The 27,205-nt window shown below is 34.7% G+C and overlaps 1 pseudogene; it reads right to left on the reverse strand.

Moving 5' to 3' along the window:
- The window catches only part of LOC123389657, a 28,337-nt pseudogene extending 11,837 nt beyond the window's left edge, over positions 1-16,500 (reverse strand).
- Positions 16,501-27,205: the final 10,705 nt, after the last annotated feature.

A 27,205-nucleotide genomic window follows, 5' to 3' on the forward strand; every position in this document is an offset into this window, starting at 1 on the left:
TCTAATAGTGAGTTTTGTGGTGTTTTATGTGTCTTTTGATGGGAAGAGATATGAATTTATAATTTAGAGATTCGTGACTACAAAGTTAGCCTCTTACCTGTCACTGGAAAGGTTACTTTTCATTATGGTTATATATGGGTGTGTGTGTGTGGGAGGTGTGATATGAAATTTCAAATCATTCTGCTTATCTTTTACAAGTCCCCCTTTACCTCATGCTGCTCAGCCACCTGGTCTCTGTGCTATCCTTTGAACACTAAGCTTTTCTCATGGTAAGACTTTATCTTTCTTGTCCCACATTTCCCAATTTGTCAGACGACCAGTGTCATTCATTCAGATATACTTAAATGTCTCCTATCAGAGAGGATTCCAGTAACTGCATCTGTTAAAGTATCACTGCCATCCCACCACTCCTATTTGTTAATTTTTAATATTGCATTTATAATAAACACAAATTATACATACTCAAATTGTGAGTGTCTTTTCTACTGTAGTGCAGTTTGTACTCAAATTGTGAATCTTCTCTGCTATAGTACAGTTCCACTGAAGCATGAGCTTTGTTCATTCTGATGTCACTTGCCCTAGAATTTAGACTACATGTTAAGTGGCTGAATGATAATGACTGATAACTTTTGTTTAAATTCAGATGAAATTTCTGTACCAAAATGTTGATACTATGTACATTTAACTAGCTGAACTGGTATCTTCTCAGATAACATCAACCAAACATCCATATTTTATTTATTTATTTTTTAAAATATTTTATTTATTTATTTGACAGAAATCACAAGTAAGCAGAGAGAGAGGGGGAAGCAGGCTCCCTGCCGAGCAGAGAGCCCGATGTGGGGCTCGATCCCAGGACCCTGAGATCATGACCTGAGCTGAAGGCAGCGGCTTAACCCACTGAGCCACCCAGGCGCTCCAAACATCCATATTTTAAAAGTTACAGTACTGTTAATAACATTTTCCAATATTTGTAGACCATCTCTAAGGGGGGATTGAGCTGGGATATCATCATTGGATTATGGAGCAACTGGGGAGGGTCATTGTAAGCAACAAAGTAAAAATAAAAATTAAAAATTGCTCTAAAAGCTAAACAATGATTTGTTCCTATTTTAAAGAAAATGAGTATACTTAGAAATAAAAGGGAAATAGCATTTTACCTGACCTAAATCTTAATTTATATACTGTTCAAATTATATAATGACCAGACATTTCCTGAGTTGAATGATAATTATATTTTGGATTATGCCACTACAATAAGATTTCTTATTTTGTCTTCCAGTTAAATTGTGTAAGCTGGGCAAATGAACTGGAAAATGCTAATGCCCAAATGGTTACTCCTATATCTTCATATTTTATGATCTTTCTTTAAAATAAAGAAAGTAGTAAACATGTAGTACTTTTTTCTCTGAAGGAATATGACATAAATAACAAAGCCTTTGAGACTACCTTCTTAGACTAAAGAGCCCTCTTGACTTTCTATGAGATAATAGTATCATAGTCAGAGAATATCAGGTTTAGAAATACAATTAGAAACGTTATTCCATTGATTCACCACATTCTCAAATCAAAATAGGGCTTTTGTTTCAAAGTATTATCTTTTTGTTCCATGTCCCATGTAGAAACCTTCTTTCAATAACCAAAGCACTCTTCAGTGCTGGGAATGTTAAATAATTGGACAACTTTTAATGAGGAATGAAAGTAAAGAAAAACTTCAAGTCAGTAAATCTTCATAAATGCATTCAGAGACCTGTGAAGAAGGTGCCACATGTTGTGATCTCTTTCAAGACAGGCCACATGCTGTGATCTCTTTTAAGACAGGTCTGAAGAGATTGACTCCGGAACCAAACTACCCACATTCCAATCTTGGCTCAACCACACACTAAAGAGTGTAATCTTTGGCAAGTTACTTAACTCCCTCCAGTCTTAATTTCCTTATAAGTAAGATAGGGACTAATAATAATACCCAGACATATAGAGGTTATCTTAAAAATTAACTAAATAGAGCATCTGGCTCATTATAAGCATATGAAAGATTTTGGTTTTGTTTTTGTTTTGAGGTTGGGGGTGAGGGAGCAGAAGGCAAGTGAGAATCCCAAGCAGGCCAGGCGGGTTCCACACTCAGCACGGAGCCCGATATGGCACTCCATCTGATGATCCTGAGATCATGAACTGAGCTGAAATCAAGAGTCAGATGCTCAACCAACTGAGCCACCCAGGGATCCCAGCATATGAAAGGTTTTTTTAAGAAAGTATTTAATATAGCTGCTTCATCTTAACAGAATTTGCGAATTATTTAGGGAATTTGAGATTGTGTTGATCATTTATGTTAGCCGGTTAATTTGAAATATTTCTATATAATGGTTCATTCTTGGTTTGCAGCAAAAAAAAAAAAAAAAAAAGAAAAGAAATATTTCTATATAATTCATTCATTAAAATAAATATCTACATGAGCATCACTAAGAGTCTATTTTTTAAGATTGTCAATGTTAGAGACATAAGTTATCCATATTCTGCTGGTGACTTCATAAGACATCCTGGCCTTCTTTACTCTTCACCATATTTCCATAGTGATATTAACATGACCATTGTAAAAGAACCTAGATGTCCATCAACAGATGAATGGATCAAGAAGATGTGGTATATATACACAATGGAATACTATGCAGCCATCAAAAGAAATGAAATCTTGCCATTTGCGACAACATGGATGGAACTAGAGCGTATCATGCTTAGCGAAATAAGTCAAGCAGAGAAAGACAACTATCATATGATCTCCCTGATATGAGGAAGTGATGATGCAACATGGGGGCTTAAGTGGGTAGGAGAAGAATCAATGAAACAAGATGGGATTGTTGGGAGACAAACCATAAGTGACTCTTAATCTCACAAAACAAACTGAGGGTTGCTGGGGGGAGGGGGGTTGGGAGAAGGGGGGTGGGGTTATGGACACGGGGGGGGGGGGCTGTGTGCTTTGGTGAGTGCTGTGGGGTGTGTGGACCTGGCGATTCACAGACCTGTACTCCTGGGGATCAAAATATATGTTTATAAAAAATAAAAAATTAAAAAAAAAAACCTGAAGGATTTGAACAGATGCTTCACAAAAGAAGATATAAGAATAACTAATAAGCATATGAAAAGATGCTCAATATCATTTGTTATTATGAAATGAAAACCACAATGAGATATCATCTCATAACCACTAGAGTGACTATAATAAAAGAGATGGGCAATAAAAATGTTAGGATGTGGAGAAATGGGAGTTCTCCTATGGTGCTGGTATCAATGTAAAATGACACAACCACTTTGGAAAACACTTTTGCAGTTCACTTTAACATAATTTAGTGTATGACCCAGCAATTATGTATAACCCAAAAATCTTATGTATAACCATTAAGTAACTTGCCACAAATACTCTTGATATCTAACCGTGAGAAATGAAAACATAGAGCTATGTAAGACTTACACACAGATGTTTTTAGCATCATGACCCACAACATTGGACACTACCTAATATTGGATTCAGCAAAAATCGGAAACAATCTACATTTCCACCAATTGGGTGAAGATGCTAGAGATATACAATGGAATACGATTAAGCAATAAAGAGGAAAAAATTAAACAAAACAAAAACATGACCATTGTAAATATTTACTAACCATACTTCATGCCTAATGAGAGAAGTGCTCAGAAGAAATGGTAGAAGACATAAAAAAAATATTTTGTCATGATCATGGCCCCCTAAGGAATAGAAGAATTTTCAAAATATAATTTATTTTTTAGAATTCAGGCATAGGTAAATTCAGCTAACATTATTAATCTTATATTAATTAATATAACAATAATATAATAAATAATGATATTTATTCTCACTTACTAATGAATTTTCAGTTGTCTTACCAAAACTGAGAAACTCCTTCATGAAACTTAATGAGCAGCCTCCTTGGGGAAAATGATCAGTTTGCAAGTGTTGTTTTGGGGGGAAATATTATGCTCTAATTGGAACTTTAATTGATGCCTTGATATTCTTGCTTTGGTAAATTGTCTGCTGCTGAAAATAGAAAGAGATTTACATGAATGAAATTTACATTTTTTTAAAAATATTTTATTTATTTATTTGACAGAGAGAAATCATAAGTAGATGGAGAGGCAGGCAGAGAGAGAGGGAAGCAGGCTCTCCGCTGAGCAGAGAGCCCGATGCGGGACTCGATCCCAGGACTCTGAGATCATGACCTGAGCTGAAGGCAGCGGCTTAACCCACTGAGCCATCCAGGCGCCCGAAATTTACATTTTTAATTTTGGTTCTTCATAACATTTTGTACTCTTAACTCTTTTTTCTACCTCTCTCTTCCTCTCCCTCCTGAACACACACAAACAAACACACTCATCTGATGTTAAGTATTCTGAACTTCTAAATGGTGTATTCATTGAGAGATAAGCCATATAAGAGTATAAGGTCAGAAAAATTCAGCACTCTAGAATCGTATTCAAACATGTGGCATGCTCCCTGCTTGTATGGTGTTTGTTGTGAAGTAGCTGCAATTGGCTACTGGACTCGAGTGGTATTTGTTATAAGCTTTCCCCCTTTTATTTTACATCCAGCTCTGCCTTCTAAATTAGCTTCATATTATTGGCACTTTTTCTTTGCATATCAGAACAAGAGTTAAAATCGCAATATGCCTTTGCTCTTCGTACTTTGCTCTATGGTGTTTATTTTACATCTTTCATACTGTGAGAAAAATCTTATGTATAACCATTAAGTAACTTGCCACAAATACTTTACGATGAATTTTTCCTGGAGCATTTCCTTTTGTTTTACTTCCATTGATCAGTGTGTGCCTTCACTCTTCGCTCCTGGCAACCCAAGTCCTATACTTACCTAGTATTCCGGCCTTAGTAGGTGACTTAGATGATTCAGTGTTATCAGAATTATACTCACCAGTCTACTGACTCAAGTTTTTCTGTCAGGATTCCTCTAAAATATTTTTAACAATAAAAAATAAAAGCAAAACTTTTAAAGGCAAAAGAGTAAAAAACTAAAGTTAACCTTATAAAAAATATGTTTCACAACTTTGCAAAAGTTGAATATATTAAAAATCATTGGTGGCAAAAAAGAACCATTGAAAAGCCAACGGGTGAGACTCAGAAAACAACAAGGGCAGACTCACATCCAATCTGAAGACACAGATGAGTTAAGCTCTGTTATGGCTGTTATGGCTGAGGACTAGACACTGCTACTTGTGCCCTGACTCTGATATTCTGACTTATTCACTGGAGACCAACACTGCCACCAATATAGGAACTACTGCCCTTGAGAAATAAGTGACGCTGCCACTGTTGAAACCACTGCCAGAAATGACTTTCTATAACAATACTTTCTTGGGCTATTAGCTACAGGTTCTAAGGCCAGGGCAGCTGTATGTTTTGGATAAATCTAGGGCATATATCTGTGCTCTAAAAACAAGTGATCAAAATAACAAGTATAGGCTTACCTCATTTTATGATACTTCACTTTATTGCAATTTGCAGCTACTGCACTTCTTATAAATTGAAAGGTCTGTGGCAATCCTGCCTCAAACAACTCTATTGGTGCCATTTTTCTAACAGCATCTTCTCCCTTCATGTCTCCATGTCACATTTGGTAATTCTCATAGCATTTCAGACTTTTCATTTTTATTATTTTTGTCATTGTGGTCTGTGATCAGTAATCTTTGGTGCTACTATTGTCATTGTTTTGGGGTGACACAAATCATGCCCCTATAAGATGGCAGCCTTAATCAATAAATGTGGTTTGTGTTCTGACTGCTCCACTGACTGGCTGTTCCTGCATCTTTCTCCCTCTGTTCCAGCCTCCCTGTTTCCTGAGACACAACAATATAGAAATCAGACCAAGGAATAACCCTGTAATGGCCTCTAAGTGTTCAAGGAAAAGAGTCACGTGTCTCTTACTTTACATCAGAAGCTAGAAATGACTATGCTTAGTGAGGAAGACATGTTGAAAGCCAAGGTGGGCTGAAAGCTGTGCCTCTCATGCCAGACAGTTAGCCAAGGTTGAATGTAAAGGAAAAGTCCCTGAAGGAAATTAAAATGGCTACTCTGGTGAACATGTGAATGATAAGAAAATGAAACAGCCTTATTGCTGATATAGAGAAGTTTGTCAGTTTAGATAGATCAAATCAGCCACAACATTCCCTTAAGGCAAAGCCTAACTGAGGGCGAGGCTCTAACTTTTCAATTTGATGAAGTTTGAGAGAGGTGAGGAAGCTGCAGAAAAAAAGCTTGAAGCTAGCAGAGGTGGGTTCATGAGGTTTAAGGAAAGAAGCTATTTCCATGATATCAAGGTATGAGGTGAAGCAGCAAGTGCTGATGGGAAAACTGTAGCACATTATCCAGAAGTTCTGGCTAAGATAATTAATGAAGGTGGCTACACTAAGCAATAGATTCTCAATGTAGATATAGTAACCTTTTATTGAAAGAAGATATCATCTAGGAGTTTCATAGCTAAAGAGGAGAAGTTAATGCCTGGCTTCAAAACTTGAAAGTGCTGGCTGACTCTTGTTAGGGCCTAATGCAGCTGGTGATTTGAAGTTGAAGCCCATATTCATTGAAAATTTTGAAAATCCCAGGGCCCTTAACTTAAATGCTGTACCTACTCTGCCTCTGCTCTATAAATGGAATAGGAAAGCCAGGATGATAACATATCTGTTAACAACATGGTTTACTGGCTATTTTAAGCCCACTGTTGAGACCTACTTCTCAGAAAAAAAGATTCTTTTCAAAATATAACTGCTTATTGAAAATGCACCTGGTCACTCCAGAGCCTTGATGGAGAAAATATAATGAGATTAATGGTATGTTCATGCCTGCTAATATAACATCCATTCTGAAGCCTTGAAAATATCAAAGAGTAATTTCAACATTCAAGTGTTATTATTTACAAAATACATTTTGAAGGCTAGAGCTGTCATAGATAGTGATTGCTCAAATAGATCTGAACAAAGTAAACTGAAAACTTTAACAGATGAGGAGTTACTTTTTATCCATGAGCAAAGTAGTTTCTTGCAAAGGAATCTACTGGTGAAGATACTGTGGAGATGGTTGAAATGAGAGCAAAGAATTTAGAATGGTACAAAAACTAGGTTGGTAAAGCAGTCATAGGATTTGAGAGGGTCAATGCCAATTTTTAAAGAGTTCAACTATAGGTAAAATGCTATGAAACAACAGTGCATGCTACAGAGAGAGCATTCTTGAAAGAGAGAGTCAATAGATGCAGCAAACATCATGTCTTAATTTACAAAACTGACACAATCACTCCAGCTTTCAGCAATTACCACTCTCAAAAATCAGTGGCCATCAAGATTGAGACAAGATGCAATACCAGCAAAAATATTATGACTCACTGAAGGTTCAAGTAGTGATTAGTGTTTTTTAGTATTTTTAAGTAAAGTATGTGCATTGTTTTTTTAGACATAATGCTATTTAACACTTAATAGAGTGCAATATGTATAAACATATCTTTTATATGTACTAGGAAACAAAACAAATCATTTGACTTGCTTTATTGGGATACTCACTTTATTGCAGTGGTTGAACTAAACCCACAATATTTCCCAGGTATGCCTGTATTTGGCATGTTCAACTTCTTTTTGGTGCCATTTCTCCCAAGCTGGGTAAAAGAGATCTAGTAGTCAATACCAATTTCCCTCTCCATTTATCTGTCTTTTGTGGAGTTTACCCCTTGAATCTAGTTGACTCTGCAACTTGCTCTTTACCAATAAGATGTGATAGAAAGTAAAAAAATAAATAAATAAAAATTAAAAAAAAAATCCTTGTGGCTTCTACTTGAGTCTTCTGGGACATTTACTATTGAGTTGCTCAGCTCAGGTCATGATCTCAGGATCCTGGGCTCAAGCTCTGCTGTGAGCCCCATAACAGGCTCTGCATAAGGTTCCACACTTAGCTGGGAATCTGCTTGTTCTTCTCCCTCTCACTCTCTCCCTCCCCCTCTCTCTCACATACATAAATAATAAAATCTTTTAAAATAAATAAACCCATCTCTCATAAAATGATAAGTCTAGAACACATGAGAGGCCATGTGTAGATGCCCTGATTAAAAGCCTCTATTCAACTTCCAGCTGACATAGTCAATTTCAGTCTTCAGCCATGTGAGAAAGCTGTCTTAGATATCCAGCCAAGTCAAACTTTTAAGACTATTGTAGTCCCAGTTAACATATGACTGCAACCCCTTGAGAGATCACAAGCAGGAACTGGTCAACTGAACCTAGGAAGCCCTCAAAATCATGAAAATAATACATTGTTGTTTATAGACAGTATACTTTGAGATAGCTATGCAGAATAGATATCACCAAAATAAGAGAACTCCACAAATGTAGGAGAGGTTTACAGATTCTGGGTCAAAGGGTAGGAGGGAGGGTGAGTTTAACTTCACTATATTGCAAATTTGCCCTTTTTCACCTTCTATTTAGTAGTGTGAATCTAGTTTGGTGGTTTGTTATTTCAGCAAAAAAAAAATATGCAGCATATATCAATTCAGAATTGATTGCTTAGAATTGTCTATGTGATTTTGAGAAGACAACAACACCACCTGATGATCTATATTACCAATTATATGTCTAGTTTTACGAGCAAGCTTGCTGAAAGTCTCCACACCAATTATTTGCTTTGAAATATTCTTGACTAATTAGTGCTTCTGTCAATACATGCCTTCAGAGCTGCTCTGGAGACATGCAAACACCCACTTAGCCATAGTGTGTGCCCACCAACTTACGAATTTAGATATGACCATAACAATGAATAGTGGGATGAAGGCAGAGAGGGCAAGATTGCACACACTCGCTATTTATTTATAAAAAATAAATGATGTAGTGGGAGAATTATTTACCACTTTAGCTGGTATGTCAAATTGAATGATTATGGGGTCACACAGTGAGATACTTACTTAAATAAATTAGCTTGTTTGTAATGAATCTTTGTTTTGGCATTACTGCTAGCCAGTTGTTGCAACAGGACAGTTATAACAATGAATATGTACAAGCACATTATTTCCTAATGGCATGCTAAAATAGAATCAAAACAGGCATATATCAGCATGTATTAAAGTTGAATGGCAATTAAATAAGCACTGACACATTTGTCGATTTGCTTTCTCAAATTACTCAGTTTGTTAAAAAATAAGAGTTGGAAACAGTGCTAAGAAGAAGGATTCAGAAAATATTAATATTTACAAAATTATATGGATAGTTAATAATAAGATAATAATAATAAGAAGCCTTATAGTCAAAAATAAATATGAAATGATCTATTTTCATGCTTTCTTAAAATTTTCAATGAAATGTATATTTTTGAAGTAGAAAAAAATGGGATAATTTACCAGAAATAAAGAATACATCTTCATTGTATTAACTTGTAGGGGATATATTGTAACTATAAATTAAAATAAAATAGCTAGTACCTAAAGCAATCTGCACATTTAATGCAATCCTATCAAAATCCCATCCATTTTTTTCAAAGAAATGGAACTAATAATCCTAAAATTTATATGGAACAAGAAAAGACCTCAAAGGGCCAAAGAAATATTGAAAAAGAAAACCAAAGTTGGTGGCATCACAATTCTGGACTTCAAGCTCTATTACAAAGCTGTCATCATCAAGACAGTATGGTACTGGCACAAAAACAGACACATAGATCAGTGGAACAGAGTATAGAGAGCCCAGAAATAGACCCTTAATTCTATGGCCAACTGATCTTTGACAAAGCAGGAAAGAATGTCCAATGGAAAAAAGAGCCTCCTCAACAAATGGTGTTGGGAAAATTAGACAGTCACATGCAGAAAAATGAAATTGGACCATTTCCTTACACCACACATGAAAATAGACTCAAAATGGATGAAGGGGGGCCCTGGGTGGCTCAGTGGGTTAAAGCCTCTGCCTTCGGCTCAGGTCATGATCCCAGAGTCCTGTGATTGAGCCTTGCATCAGGCTCTCTGCTCAGCAAGGAGCCTGCTTCCCCCCCTCTCTTTACCTGCCTCTCTGCCTACTCATGATCTCTGTCTGTCAAATAAATAACTAAAATTTACAATAAATGGATGAAGGACCTCAATGTGAGAAATGAATCCATCAAAATCCTTGAGGAGAACACAGGCAGCAACCTCTTCGACCTTAGCCGCAGCAACATCTTCCTAGGAACATCACCAAAGGCAAGGGAAGCAAGGGCAAAAATGAACTATTGGGATTTCATCAAGATCAAAAGCTTTTGCCCAGCAAAGGAAACAGTTAACAAAACCAAAAGACAACTGATAGAATGGGAGAAGATATTTGCAAACGACGTATCAGATAAAGGGCTAGTGTCCAAAATCTATAAAGAACTTATCAAACTCAACACCCAAAGAACAAATAATCCAATCAAGAAATGGGTAGAGGACGTGAACAGATATTTCTGCAAAGAAGACATCCATATGGCCAACAGACACATGAAAAAGTGCTCCACCTCACTCAGCATCAGGGAAATACAAATCAAAACCGCAATAGGATACCACCTCACACCAGTCAAAATGACTAAAGTTAACAAGTCAGGAAATGACAGATGCTGGCGAGGGTATGGAGAAAGTGTAACACTGCTACACTGTTGGTGGGAATGCAGGCTGATGCAACCACTCTGGAAAACAACATGGAAGTTCCTCAAAATGTTAAATATAGAGCTACCCTATGACCCAGGAATTGCACTACTGGGTATTTACCCTAAAGATAAAAATGTAGTGATCCAAAGGGGAACATGCACCTGAATGTTTATAGCAGCAATGTCCACAATAGCCAAACTTTATAAAGAACTTAGATGTCCATCAACAGATGAATGGATAAAGAAGATGTGGTATAGCTATAATCAATGGAATACTATGCAGCCATCAAAAGAAATGAAATCTTGCCATTTGTAACAATGAGGATGGAACTAGAGGGTATTGTGCTTAGTGGAATAAGTCAATTATATGATCTCCCTGATAGGAGGAAGTGGAGATGCAACGTTGGGGGGTTGGAGGGTGGGAAAATAATATATGAAATAAGATGGGATTGGGAGGGAGACAAACCATAAGAGACTCTTAATCTCACAAACAAACTGAGGGTTGCCAGGGAGAGTGGGGTAGGGAAAGGGTGGTGGGGTTATGGACATTGGGGAGGGTATGTGCTATGGTGACTGCTGTGAAGTCTGTAAACCTGGCAATTCACAGACCTGTACCCCTGGGGCTAATAATACATTATATGTTTATAAAAAAAATAATTTAAAAAAATAGCTAGTTAATGAAGTTTGATATGACCAACTCATTATTCTGGAGAAGAAATTTGAGATTGGCACATAAAGTGGATAGTTTAATTTCTCCAAACTTACAAACATCTTTGTATCCCACTTTTCTGTCTAGTTATTGGTCTGTGGCTTTCTGATGAGCATCACCTTCTTGGAACACTTTCTTCATTTGGAACAACACAGTGTTTTTTAATCTCTTCTTCTCTACTTTTTGCTCTTCAGCAGTCTGATTTGGTATCTTCTCCCTATCTCTGAGCCCTCTAATACTCAAGGTGCCGTAGGAAAACATGTTAACTAGTGTGGATGTTGGTTGTTTCCCTTTGGGATAGATACTTCCCCATGCAACTACCTCAAACTCATAAGGGCTGACCAGAGCTGTGCCTGGCCTTCCTCATGCACAGTATATAATAAAGAAGCTATTCATCTCAGAGGAAGATGAGCTCACAAAACAAAATAACATCTGCAGAGAATCTCTTTCAAAAGAAAAGGAAAAACTAAACTTTCTCCCTGTTTTCTTGTACAAGATGTACAGTCTCAGGTCTTATATTTAAGTCTAGTCCATTTTGAGTTAACTTGTGAGTGGTAGAAGGTAGGGTTCCAGTTTTAATCTTTTTTGTTGTTGTTCTTTAGATCCTCATGCCTTATTTATCTTACAACTGAAATTTTGTATCCTTTTCCCAAGCCCTCCCTGTTATCTCCATCCCTGGCAACCACTTTTCTGCTGTTTATGAGTTTGATTTATTTTTTAAAATGTTTATTTAATTTTAATTTTTTTTTAATTTCTCTGTCTAGCTTATTTTACTTAGCATAATAGGTCCATCCCAGCTGTTGCAAATGACAGGGTGTTCTTTTTTAAGGATGGATGATATTTCATTATATATATATTTACTACATTTTCTTTATCCATTCATTGGTGCACTTAGGCTGTGCAAAATACTTTGACTATTGTGAATAATGCTATTAAGAACATGGGAGTAGGGCGCCTGGGTGGCTCAGTGGGTTGAGCCGCTGCCTTTGGCTCAGGTCATGATCTCAGGGTCCTGGGATTGAGTCCCACATGGGGCTCTCTGCCCAACAGGAAGCCTGCTTCCTTCTCTCTCTGCCTGCCTCTCTGCCTACTTGTGATCTCTGTCTGTCAAATAAATAAATAAATAAAATCTTAAAAAAAAAAAAAAAAGAACATGGGAGTACAGGTATCTTCTCAAGGTAATGATTTTGTTTCCTTTGAATACCCAGAAGTGGGACTGCTGGATCATATCCTAGTTCTGTTGAGGAACTCCCATATTGTATTCCACTGTGGCTATACTCATTTACATTCCCACCAATGGGATGTAAGTGTTTGCTTTTTTCTACAAAATTGCCAACATTTATTATCTCTTGTCTTTTAATAAGAGACATCCTAACAGAAGTGAGGTGATATCTGATTGTGGTTTTGATTTGTGTTTCCCTGACGACTGGTAATATTGAGTACCATTTCACATACCTGTTGGCCATTTGTATGTCTTTGCTTTTTCTTTATTGAGGACCTGGACACTATGCTAATCATTAAGGAGGGAACAATGAAAAATTAACACAGGCCCTATTAAAATAAAATTTACCAGACAGGAAAACAGGTAGTAACAACAGAGGCACCGCATAACAGAACAGTTAAGTACCTGGGGTCTCTGGGGCCAGAATGCCCAGGTTATGAATCTGTTTCTTTCTCTTACCATATCAGTGTGTTAGGTCACATGACTTAACCTTTCCATCAGTTTTCTTCTCTGTAAAATGGGAATTATAATAGTAGTCCCTGCCTCACAGATTGTTTTGGGGATAAGTAGAGCACTTACAGCAGTAATTGGCACATACTAAAAGTAAGCATTAGGTAAGTATTTAATAAGATCTAAAAATGCTAAAGATCAAGGATATGAGGCATAAAAGCGGTGTCAGACCATCCTTAATAAATCCAGGAGATCCAAAGGTGGTTGAGAGTTGCCCAGCCAGGCCCGTGTATGCCCTTGATGTAAGAAGCGTTCAGACTCAGATTCACTTAAGTGCCAAAGTCTCCACCCCAGTCTTAGAGTGTTACCACCATCATTTACTGAAGAAATTATCCTTTTCCATGTGTGCTCTCATCACCCTTATCAAAGATTAGTTGACTGTGTATGCATGAGTTTATTTCTAGGCTCTCTGGAGACACATATGGTGTATGTATCTGTTTTTATGTCAGTACTATACACATTTTGATTACTATAGCTTTGTAATAGAGTTTGAAATTAAAAAGTGTGCCACCTCCAGACGTGTTCTTCTTTCTCAAAATTTCTTTGGTTATTTGGGACTTTTGTAGGTCCATACAAATTTTAGGATTATTATTTCTATTTCTGCCCCAAATACCATTGGAATTATGATAAACATTGTACTGAATTTATAGATGGATGCATTAATTAACTGAATTGTAATCATTTCACAATGTATGTATATACAAAATTATCATGTACACTTTAAATATACACAACTTTCCTTGTTAATTATACCTCAATAAAGCAGATAAAACACAAAAGTACACTGCATTACAATTTGTATCAGGAAAAGAAACATCAATACAAAAAGGCCTATGTCATGGTAACTTAATAATCATACTAAGTTATATAAGAAATGTACTATTATTAATATATTTATAAATAAAAAATAGATAAAACATTAGTTATGGAAAATGTGAGAGTTGAAACACAGAATTCAACAGATGAAATTAGATACAGCAAGAGACAAATTAGAAAATTGTAAATTTAGAATTAAAAATCAAACATAAGAGATATGAAGTATAAAAATAGAAATGTAATATGCAGATTACAGGAGTTTCAGAATGACTGGAGGATAGAAATAAATTTCTTAAGCTACAGAAATAAATGTAATAAAAAATAAAATGAGAAAATGATAAGATACTTATTAAACAGTAAAATAACTTATGCTATTGAAAAGGCTCATTCATCAGTAGAGGAAAGATAAGAAGCACTGCAGTCCTTCATATAGAGTGAAATTTAGAACATCAAAGGCAGAAGATTACAAGGAAAAGGAGATTGCAGATAAAAGAGCAAGACAAAGGAGATGAACAATATGTTAATACTTGAATGAGGGAAGATGATGGAATTGTATTTCTAAAGTTTGAAGGAAAATAATTTAGAATTTTATTCCAGCAAATTGCCATTTAAATAGAGTTTGAAAATATATTCTTGGTTGTATAGGGCCATAGTACTTCTGCTCCACAAAAACTACACTGAACATAGTTGTGCAAGAAGTGTGTAAGTAGTAGTAGACACCAATTCAGTAGGTATTTGAAAAAAAAAAAATGAGCAGGTATCTTAGTAACATTTCCTACTTTCTCAAAATATGTATATATATCTGTATTATCTAGATCTATCTCCATGAGTATTTATTAGATCCTATCTGTTCATGTATCTATGTATTTATCACAACTCAGTTTTAAAAACCTATCAAATAGTATGATGAAGTTGAGAGGAGATCAAGAATCTTAAGAACGTAGGAAATTTTATTTTTAGGCTGAAAATAAAGATACTAATTTTTTAAAAGAAAAAATGAAAAGTATAAAAAAATCATGAGGAAACACATGATAAATTATTGTTATTGAGGCAGATCTAAATATATTGATAAAAACAATGAATAGACATGGACTAAACTTACTGACTAAAAGATAAGAATGACAAGTGTGATAATAAAGACTTGGAGTATACCAGTAGTTTTCTTTTTGTTGTTGTTTATATATATTCTTGTGCAATGATGTAGTTTAGCCACATAGTTTTAAATACCATTTAAATACTGATGACTCCAGGTTTATGTTTTAAACCTGGACTTCTTCTGAAAACTCTAGACACATATACCCAATTACTTGCTCTACAACCACCACCACAACAAAAATCATATGACTCATTATTAGAAGAGGTAATGGGAGTATGATCTGGAGTGGGGGGTGTCTGTAAAGATAGTGGTATTCATAGTGAAATTTGAAGAATGAATATGGGGAAAAGTTTAAATTTGGTGGGAGCAAGGAACTTTCAAAGGAAAAGGAGTAGATTCAGCAAAGTCTGAGTCAGGAAGGAGCCCAATAGTTTGTTACGATGATGGTTACCAGAGAGGGGGGTGGGTGGGAGATGGGTGAAGGGGACTAGGAGGCACTGGAGATAGCCTCCAGTTATGGAATGAATGGTCACGGGAATAAAAATCTCAGCATAAGGAATACAGTCAATGATACTGTAATAGTGATATAATGGAACAGATCTAGCTACGCTTGTGAATGTAGCATAATGTTTGAGTTTGTTAAATCACTGATTTGTACACTAATGTAACATTGTGTGTCAACTATATTCAAATGAATTGAATAGATGTTTCTGCATTTTGCACACTTAAGAAAGACACAATGTGGCTGAGAATGTATAACCTCAATCTAACCACATAAAATCATCAGACAACCTGAAAATGAGGAGAATTCTATTTTAAAAAATGAAATAAGAGAATATTCTTCAAAAAAATGTATTATAAGAGACAAAGAGAAGTTGTGGACATGGTTGAGATTAAAGAAAATTAAAACAATATGACAATTATGCAATATCTGTTCCTAATCTTGATTTCGTACTTGTTAGAGAAAAGGCAGACAGTTTATGAAGAATTTTGTTAGATTAGCCAACACAATTATTGTATGCGCAGTGGATTAAATAAAAATGTCAATGTTAAAAAAAAAAAAAGAAAGAAAGTTGTTGTGTCTACATGTGAGCACAAGACAAGAAAGTGTTGCTGCCGCTTCCCATCGGCTATGGGAGAAGAATTAGGCACAAACAAGTCAGCTGCAAGAGATTGGGAGCAGGGGACAACAGTGGAAAAGGACTGCTGCCACGAGCAACTCCACTGTCTCACTTTTATTGGATAGAAACAAGAGCCAACAGAAGGACTGATGAAGGTCAAACGTTAGTCCCGTCTTGCAGACAAGCAAGGAGGAGAATAAAGTTTATAGTTAACCACGCGCATTCAAAGGACTCCTCTAACTAACAACGGGCCCTTCTGGGAAGAGAAAGGAGCGATCAAGGAAAAGGGAAGCAGGCGGTTTTGTTCCACCCTGAGCTGACCGGGGCGTTCCCAGGCGTTCGGCCCTGCGTGGGCCGGGGTCCCCAGCCGCCCAGCTTCAGGGTCGTACATCGTCCTTCTCCCCAAAGACCTGTTGCCAGTATGTGTACTTCTTAAGGCCATATCTAAATGTGCTTCGCAACTAGTAAAATCCTCCAGGGGTTACAGTTTAAGTAACAAATTGTTCCAAGGGGCAGCAGCATGTTGCAAATCTGGCCCTAAAGATGAGTAGGGCCAGAATCCTCCATAGCCGTTGGCTCTAAAGAGCTTCGTTAAAGATTTTGATCTTTATCCTAGTAACAATGACAAAGGATTGAACCATATTAATCCCTAAATTATCAGGTTTTAATTTGGAAAATATCCTTAAAAAAAACAAATTGAGGGGCTCCTGGGTGGCTCAGTCCTCTGCCTTTGGCTCAAGTCATGGTCTCAGGGTCCTGGGATCAAACTCAGCAGCATCGTCCTCTCCTTTCCAACCCTTCCTGCTCCCTGCACATCAGGGAGTCTGCTGCTCCCTCTCCCTCTCCCTGCCTCTCAACTTGTGGTCTCTCTCTCTCTCTTAAATAAATAAATAAAATCTTTTTTAAAAAATTGAATCTTACTTATTTCTAGCATCTAGTAAAGCACATGGTACATGGTACACAGTAGAGACTCAAAAATGTCTTTTTTATATATGTGGGATTATTCAGAGCTAAGTTACTTATTAATAATAAAGTTATAGGGAATTTTATTATGACTTCTAATACTTTTTTCATCAGCTCTGTAAAATTGTATTACTTCATGTAAACACTTTTCTTTTTTATATTATTTTAGATATATTACGTCAGCTCCGAACCTCACCCCACCAAACATGACTTAGGTTCTGGAACTTCATCATTATGAGTTAGCAATGAGTTGTACTTTTCAGGAGTCATGATTTATCCATTTAATATAAACTTGAAAAGGTAGTTTCATAACTGGGAGTTAAAATATCTCCTGAATGTTTAAAAGTCCTTGGGTCATTTTGTGTGCTAGGTGAAACTTCAGAACCCATATTTTTTTTTTTTTTAAAGCTTTTATTTATTAATTTGACAGAGAGAAATCACAAGTAGACGGAGAGGCAGCCAGAGAGAGAGAGAGAGAGATAGGGAAGCAGGCTCCCTGCTGAGCAGAGAGCCTGATGCGGGACTCGATCCCAGGACCCTGAGATCATGACCTGAGCCGAAGGCAGCGGCTTAACCCACTGAGCCACCCAGGCGCCCCTCAGAACCCATATTTGACTCAGTTTTATATTAGCACCCTGGGCCACTAATTGAAATTAAAAAGAAAAAAAATATTTTCACACTTGGTCGGCAAAGCAAATCTGCTAAGTTTCTATAAGTCTAGCTTGTTGTTGTCTGCTATTTAATTAACCAGTGTACAAATAAAATGTCCTCAGTTTAATTTCCATTCCGTAGCTCAATACTGTAAACTATTCACAGCATAATTAAAAGTCCTGAATTCTCCCAGGAATGATATTACCAGTAAGCAACCAACCCATGAAATAGAGAAGCCTGACTGTTCCTCTGCTAAATTGTGTGCACTAATAAAGCTGCATAAGTGTTCTCTGCTTAATCTGACTGAGCCGAGAAAACCCCAGCTGGCATTCAAGCTACCTGCTTTTAAAACCTCTCCAAGCATCTGAGCTCCTGGAGAGCATCATTAAAGTTAATATGGGAATTGCATTGTATTTTTTTGAATTTCATTGAATTTTCTTCATGAAAGAACTTACTCTCAAATAGTACAAATTCACTCCAATGTCACCAAGTGTAATTATTGTCAGTCTTCAAGTTTGATGTTTATCTTGAACCAGTGGAAAAAATGAAATGTAATAGAAGGTTTTAAAAGAAAAAGAAAAAGGCTGTAGGCTGACTAATGTTACTTAGAATAATTACTCAGTTCTATGTTGATGATGTTTAAAATTAAAGACTATTTCTTTTAGGAATCGTCATTATTCAAAGAATCAGTAATTTGAACTTTTAACTAAAATTAACCATGCAGGGCAATATTGACCTAGTTATTTCAGCCTATGTAAAGAACCCGATTACAGCATGGTGAATATCTCCACCAATTGCTTCAGCAGTCACAATGAAGAGAGGATAAACATAGAATTAATAGTGTATGGCTACAGTGTTTGCATAATTATTCTAGATATCCAGGCTCTCCCTGAAACCTAGCCTATTACTTGTTACTTTGATATTTTTGATTCAGTGCATTAAAGATGTTTTATGGTTTGGATCAAATCTAGTTTTATGAGTGATGTTCCTCCATCTGAAATACCTCAATACATGATCATTTTGTTGATAAATAGAAAAAAAAAAAGTTTGGCCTTCTTGTTTTACTTCCTGAATGCTAGAACATTCCTTTAATTGTCAAATCCAAACTGATCTCACATTTGAAAAATTATCACTTGAATAGCGCTCATTTATTCCAAGTGTTAAGGTGCATGTTATGTGTAGCATGCTAGCACTATGAACAAAGGCGTGGATGAGAGTTGAGTTGTATCTCACAGATGTTTTCTTGGCAGGTGACAATGAGGGGCCAGTTCTATTGATTGTGATGCTGGCTTGCATGTTGCATATTTAAAGAAATTCAATATCAGAATTGATTTAATTCAACTACGGAGTATACATACTAGGCCCCCTCAATTAATTGTCAAATTCGTAGAAATTAAAGGCTTAAGTGAGCATACAGAAATTTCTTACAGTTTTTGTTTAGGAAACGTGTTAATATGGCTATAAACATTTCAGGGCATGTATTTGGTAATTTCCTTTGATAACTCATATGGGTGGTCAAAAATATATTTTTTAAAATGTTTCCCCATAAATATTCTTATACTTTGATTTTTATCTTGACCTGCGTGGAAATAAAGAACCATCTTCTGAAGTTAGTTTTCTTTCTTATATGTGAGTCTTTTGTTCTCTAGGAGAGATTAGAAGTCAAATTTGAGGCGCAATTTGTGCCTAGAGGCTGTTTTGTTAAAAAAAACTTTTTTTGTTTTAGGGTCTATTTTGTGTTTTAAAAGGGCATAATACTTATAAAAATTGGATTATAATAGAATCAGTTTAGTGCCTACTATTTTACCTGGAATGCATCACACATGTAAATTAGCATCTCTTGAAAACTTTTGAATGTGTTTTTTCTGGAGTAAATGGTCTTACTTTTCTGGGTCTACTTTTTATTTGTAAAAAATAATATATTATTGGAACTTGTGGGACTAGCTTCTCTTGCTTAACAAAATGCAGCTAAGTTTCATCCACATTTTTGCATGGATTAATATGCATTCCTTTTCATTGCTAAGAATTATGCCATTGCATGGCTGTACCATAGATTGTTTATCCATTTACCTATTGAAGAATAGCTAGGCTGCCTTCAGATTTTAGTGATGTGAATAAGACCACTTTGAAATTTTGCACTTTGAAGTTTTATGTGTGCATGTGTGAACATAAGTTTTTAATTCACTTGGGTAAATACCTGCAGGGAGATTGCTAGGTCTTCTGTTGATTGTGTTTGCTGCCAAACAGATTTCCAAAATGATTGTACCATTTTACATTACCACCAGCAATACAGGAGAGGTCCAACTGTTCCACATCCCACCACTTCTTAGTGTTGTCAGTATTTTTTATATCTATCATTTTAATAGGCATGTAATAATAGTAGGCATGTTTTAATTTACATTTCCATAAAGAAATGAAATTGAGCATCTTTTCATATGCATATTTGCCATCTGTATCTCTTCTTTGGTGATGTGTCTTTATAGATTTTTTTTCTTTTTTTAAAATTTAGTTATTTCTATTCTTACTGTGAGTTTTCAGTTTTTCATGTTATTGGGGGTGAGGGGTCCTTTATCAAGTGTGTGATGTGTGATTATTTTTTCCTGAACTGTGACTTCTTTTTTTATCCTCTTAACAATGTCTCCTGTAGAGTGAATGCTTTTAATATCTAAAGTGCCATTTGTCAGTATTTTTTAATGGGCTATGCTTCTCTTGTGGCATCTAAAAACTCTTTTCGCCAAACCCAAGTTCCCATATTCTTTCTTCTGTATTTTTTTCTAAAAATTTTAGAGTTTTCATTTTATATTTAGGTTTATTACCCATTTTGAGTTAATTTGTAAGCATACCAGGTGTGAGGTATGTTCTGAGATTTTTTTTTAAGATACGGGTGTTTAATGTTCTAGCACTACTTGCCGAAAAGATTATTCTTTCTCCCTTTGATTGTTTCAGTTTCTCTGTCAAAAATCAAGTGCATATATTTGTGTGGATTTATTGCTGGCTTTATCTCTAGTCTGTCCTATTGATCTGTATGTATACTGTAAATATCAGATTACTTTGTTGGCTACCACTTTTTCAAATAAAAATCACATATATTAAGATGAACAGCATGATATTTTGACATACATGTACATAGTGAGATTATTACTATGGTCAAGCTAATTAATATATTCATCTCCAAAAGTTACCTTTCCTGTGTGTGTGTGTGTGTGTGCATGCTGTGAGAGCACCAGAATATTCTCTTGGTAAAGTGCCAGTATGCAATAAATTATTATTAACTATGATAATAAATCATCTTGTTACATATTAGATCTCTAGGTGTATTCATCTCATATAACTGCAACTTTGTATCCTTTGACCAACATCTTGCTATTTTCCCCACCTTTTAGTCCCTGGCAAAACCACTTTCTGCTCCCTACTTTTTACATTCTACATATAATTGAAGTCATATAATATTTTTCTTTTTTTTAAATTGAAGTATAAATGATATACAATATCCTTTTAGGCTCAGGTGTACATCATAATGTTTTAATATTTTTATGTATTATGGAGTAATCTCCATGACAGGCCTAGCTGCCATCTGTCAGGCAGTATTTTTCTGTGTCTGGCTAACTGGGAAGACATTATACTATTACTTTAAAGTACATCCTTTAAACTGGCAGTGTGTGTCCTCTAATTTTGTCATTTCCTCAATAAGCTACTCTATTCCTTTCCCTTTCCTTATAAATTTTAGAATCAATTTTATTAATATCTTCAAAAATTTTTCCGAGATTTTGATTGCATATGAATTAAATCAATAGATTGGTTTGAAGAGAAATGACATCTTCATAATACTGAGTCTTCTAATTCGTGAACACAGTGTATTTCTCCCTTATTTTAGATCTTTTTTGATTTCTTTTTTAAGTGTTTTGTGGTTTTTAGCATACAGATGCTTCACATATTTTGCTAAATATATTCCTAAGATTTTAACTTTTTTGGCACCTTTATAAATGGTAATGCTTTGATGATTTTTAATTCAAACTGGTGATTACTAATATGTAGTACATAATAAATTCTTGTATTCTGGCTGCTTGTTAAACTATTTCTGGGAGGTATTTTGTAAATTTTTAAGATTTTCTACATAGATAATATTTTATCTATGAATAGAGCCAGCTTTCTTTCATCGATTCCAATCTGAATTTTGAAAATTCTTTTTATTTCACTCTTACTTTCATAAGACTTCTAGTATAAAATTAAACAGGACTGGTAAGAGAGAACATCTTTGCTATACTCAATATCTCTGAGGGAAAGTATGCGGCATTTTGTCATTAAGATGTTAGCTGTAAGTTTTTGCAAACACCCTTTATTAGGTAAAGGAGTTTCCTTCCTATTCCTAGTTTGCTGAGAACTTTTTATCATGACTAGATATTGAAATGTCATCACTTTTCTTGCATTTATGGAGAAAATCACATTTTTTCTTGTTTTAATCTGCTAATATGGTTAATTTCATTTGCTTATTTTTATTGACACAGACTTTTATAACTAGCATTGATTGATTTAGTTGTAACACATTCTGCTTTTTATATAGCCTTGAATCCGCAATTTTTTTTAAAAGACTTTATTTATTTGTCAGAAAAAGAGCATGTGCATGTGCACAAGCAGCAGGCAGAGGGAGAGGCAGACTCCCAGCTGAGCAAGGAGCCAGATGCAAGACTCCATCCCAGAACGCTGGGATCATGACCTGAACCGAAGGCTGACCCAAACCACTGAGCCATCCAGGTGGCCCTTGAATTCAATTTAATAAGATTTTATTGAGAATTTTTAGATTGATATTCAGAGCAGATGTTGGTCAGTAATAGGCAATGTCTTTGGTTTAGTTATTAGGTTAATTAAAGTTTCATAAAAATAAATTGAGAAGTGTTTTTGACTCTTTAATTTTCTCAGAGATTGTAGAATTGTTATTTTTCTTTCACTGATGTTATTAGAATTCTCAAAATTCTACTAAATTTCTACTAATTCTACACTTTGGGAGAGTCCACTAATGAAAGAATCTAGACCTGGGGTTTATATTTTTGGAGTGCTTTTAACCATAATTAAATGTGTTTAACAGATATAAAGCCATTTATATTATTTGTTCCTTTTTGAGTAAGAGTGTATATTTTTTGAATCTGGTACATTCTAATTTAAGTTGTCTAGATTATAATAAAATTGTTTGTAATAATTTTCCTTTTTCCCGTATAGTGTCTGTAAACTCTGTAGTGATGTCTTTTCCTTCATTCCTGATACTGGCAATTCAAGTCGTCTTTTTTCCCTTGGTCAGTCTGGCTAGAGTTTTAACAATTTTATTGCTGTCTGTAGCCAAACCCTTGGATTTGATTGATTTGATTGTTTTTATTACATTTTTTTCAGAATTTATTTTTTAATTTAATTTAAAATGAACATTAGATAGATTTTACTCCATTCATAAATTTGTGCAACCTTCACTACTATATAATTCTAGCATATTTCTGTTATCCCAGAAAAGATCTGATACCCATTAGCAGTCATTCCCCATTGCGTATTCCTCCAAGCTTTGGTAACTACTAATATATTTTCTCTCTCCAAGGATTGCCTATTCTAGACATTTTAGGCAAACAGAATTATATTTGTATATGACCTTTTTTATAGTATGCCTTTTTTTTTTTTCACTCACTGTAGTCTTTGGGTTTCATCCACATTGTAGCATGAGTCATTATTTTATTCCTTTTTGGGGGGGGCTGACTCATAGTCCATTGTATGGATATATTTTTATTGATGGACATTGGGTTTTCTCATTTTTTGGGGCTATCACAAATAATCCTGCTATGAATACTTATTCATTTGTTTTTGTGCAGATATATTCTTTCCGTTCTCTGAGTATATACCTAAGTGTGGAATTGCTGATTCATATGATAACTTCAGATTTTATCAGGAACCACCAAAATGCTTTGCAAAGCAGCTGTACTATTTTACATTCCCACCAGAAATGTGACAGTTGCGATTTTCCCACATCCTCAACAGTGCTTTTATTGCCTTCTATTTTGATTGTGGGCATCCTAGTGTTTCTGTAATGGTATCTTATCATGGTTTTCATTTGCATTTCCCTAATGTCCAAACATGTTGAATATTTTTATGCAGTCATTAGCTTAATCCAGGTATAATAATCATAAATTCCATTTTTATTTTTCTCAAAATATAATTTCCCTTTAATTTTTGAAAGATACTATTGCTAAATATAGAATTATTGGTTGACAGTCTTTTTCTTTCAACATGTTGAATATAACACCCTGACTTGTGACCTCCATAGTTTCTGAAGAGAAATCAGCTATTAATAGTATATTATTTTCATGGTAGACTTTGTCCTTTATTTTGACAGTTTGAATATGATGTGTCCAAGTGTGAATCTCTTTAACCTACCTGGAGTTCTTTGTAAATGTCTTAGATGCATATATATTTTTTTTCAATAAATTGACCTGTTTGCTGGCAATGTGTCTCTATGTGTCTCTATGTGCCTCTTTCTCTTTCTTCTCTCCTTACACTTTTATTATCTGCATGTTGGTGCTTGATGGTCTCCAACAGATCTGTGAGAATTTGTACACTTTTCTTCATTTTTTTCTTTTTGTTATATGGACTAAATAAGCTCTATTGAGTAATTTTCAAATTAACTGATTTTTTTTCTTCTTCCAAATGAAATTGGGTAAGCCCCTTTCCAGAATTTTTTTTATTTATTATACTTTTGACTGAAGAATTTCCATTTGGTTCTTTGTAAAAAATATCTATATCTTTTTTGATATTACATGTTTGGTAAGACATTGTTCTCATACATTTTTTTAGTTCCTTTACTACATCTGTAATAGATGATTTAGAGTCTTTGGCAAATCTAATATTTGAACTTCAGGAACAATCTTTATTTACTGATTTTTTTTTCCATATGGGTAATATTTACTGAAATTTTGGTATATCTCATATTTTTATTGTTGAAAATTGGACTTTTTAAAGTAATGTGGTCTAGCCTTTTAAAACACAATTTGAGGAAATCATTTTTCATTCCATAGTGGTATATGTTAGGAATATAATTTTCCTTAACTTTTAGAGATTGCTTTCTCAGTAAACAAGAGAGTAGTATAACTTCAGGATGTATGTATTTGAAACCTTCCTTTTCCACTAGTTTTCTTGAAATCCTTGGTGAAATTTCTTTGGAGAATGTAGTAGTATATGCCAACAACTATTAAAAATGTGGAATAATTTCTTTATAATATCGTTTTACCATTATCTAACATTTTTGTACATTTTATGTGAAGACTGTACTTCTGTGACAAACCATAACATTATTTCATTCACTGGAAAGCTTGATTGTCGTAAAAATTAGAGGAGTCCAAGACTAAAAATCCCTCAGAAATCTATGAGAATATGGTATTAAGCTAATTGCCTTAGTTCTTCACTATATATTCATTTATTCAACTTTAGTAACAGTTATTTAGGACCCTTGATTAGGATTTGTTGCCTATAGATTCTGCTGCGGTTTTTAAAATTTAATATACTATTTTCTGAGTATGAATGGTTTATTTTCTCATCATTTCTAAATGAGAAAACTAAATTTCTAAGCATATATTATATATGCTATTTACCGTTTCCTACTTTAAAGTATCTAGCATTTGTATACCAATTTATATACCAATTTCTTAATTGGGTGGAAAAGTACTTAGCCTTATTGCTAAATTATATACAGTTGACCCTAGAACAACACAGATTTGAACTTCCTGGGTCTACTTATATGTAGATTTTTAAAATTAATACAGTACAGTACTGTAGATACGTTTTCTCTTCCTTATGATTTTCTTAATAACATTTTCTATTCTCTAGATTACTTCATTGTAAGAATATAGTACATAATACATACAACATAAAAGTGTGTTAGTTAACTATTTATGTTATTGGTAAGGCTTCTAGTCAACAGTAGGCTATTAGTAGTTAAAGTTCAGTTATATGTCGATTTTCAACTGTGTGGGATGGGTGTCCCCAACCCCTGTGTTCACGGGTATACTGTAGTTCTTTTAGATTCATGAATAAGAGATGCAATCTAAGTTTTCCAAACACACATCTTTCTAAGTAAAAAAACAAAACAAAAACAAAAAAAACACATACTTTCTATTTTTTCCTAAAACATAAATGATTTTTCTAAATTAAAACAAAGCAAAATACAACAAAACATGTCTTACATTTTCAACATATCTACAACCCATTTTATTTGTGCAATTTTGATGAAAAATATTTACATTAAATAAACAATTTAAAGGTGTTTGTTCATAAACACTTGCTTACAGCAGCAAACAAGTGAACTACATATTTCATTTGTAAACAGTAGAGAAAGTGTTCATGTAAAAGGAAAAGAGATAGACATAAAGGCAGAATATCTGAGTAGTAAACCCAGGGCATATAAAAAGTGCAGTAAACTATAGTATAATTCTCATATTTGTAACTTGAAAAGTTTTTAAAGAGTATTTCTAAGATGGTGTAAATAAAATAAAAGAAGAAAAGGAAAATCAGAGCATACATTCTGTTATGAGGAAAAGTAGAAGTCATATAAAAATTGATATTATACAATTTTAATGTTATTGTTTGCAGACTTTCCACATACATGCCTCACATCCAGCCAAAGCCTTCTCAGAGAAAGTAGGGATATATTCCTTTTCAAATCACCTTGGTCTTAATGAGATGTTTTCAGTGCCTTGGATCCTTGGTTCTGCAGTATAAGGGACTGTTCCTTTATAGAAGGAGATATAGATTATTGTGTATCTATAGTTCTAATCAGAAGGGTATACTGAACACTTTTACTGTTGTTCCTATTGTTCAAGTGAAGCCATGCAACTTTTATTCACCATTAGATCTATACTTTTACTTTTTTTGCTTTAGGCTTCTAACTCACTGTTCACTTAATTAGCTGTAGGCCTGGTTCTTACTGTGAGGCTAGGAAAGCACTTACCCAGACATTCCTGAACCTGCTCCAGTGGCAAACCATATGCTTTCAGTTGAGACCAATGTGTGGGAATTATTCTTAGTTCCTCCAGGAATGGAAATTACCTCTTGAAGTTTTCAGCTTCTGCAGGTAAAGCAAATAGCACTTGTGCTAATCCTCTTTTTTGCCTAATATTGCTATCTCAAGGCTAAGAAAGACAATATATGTATTTATAAAAGTAATGTATTTTAAAAGAGAATTGTTTTAACATTTAATGATTTTAATATCATTTTAGGTGAATTTAATAAATGTTATTTAATCTTTTATGTGCTATTTAAGATAAAAATGGACTAGATGGCATAATATGCTGTTAATTTATGAAGATGCAAACACATAGAAATTGACATAATTTTAATGAATTATCTACCAAAGCAGGAAGAAAGAATGCATGATTCTGAAGGAATTCAGGATAGCAGGAGAGTTAAGAAGGTAATAAGGTTACCTATGGTAATAAGGTTACCTACGGTTCAGAGGA

The sequence above is a fragment of the Mustela putorius genome, unplaced genomic scaffold (assembly GCF_011764305.1).
Source record: "Mustela putorius furo isolate JIRA1106 unplaced genomic scaffold, ASM1176430v1.1 tig00003988_pilon_pilon_pilon, whole genome shotgun sequence".
Taxonomy (NCBI): domain Eukaryota; kingdom Metazoa; phylum Chordata; class Mammalia; order Carnivora; family Mustelidae; genus Mustela; species Mustela putorius.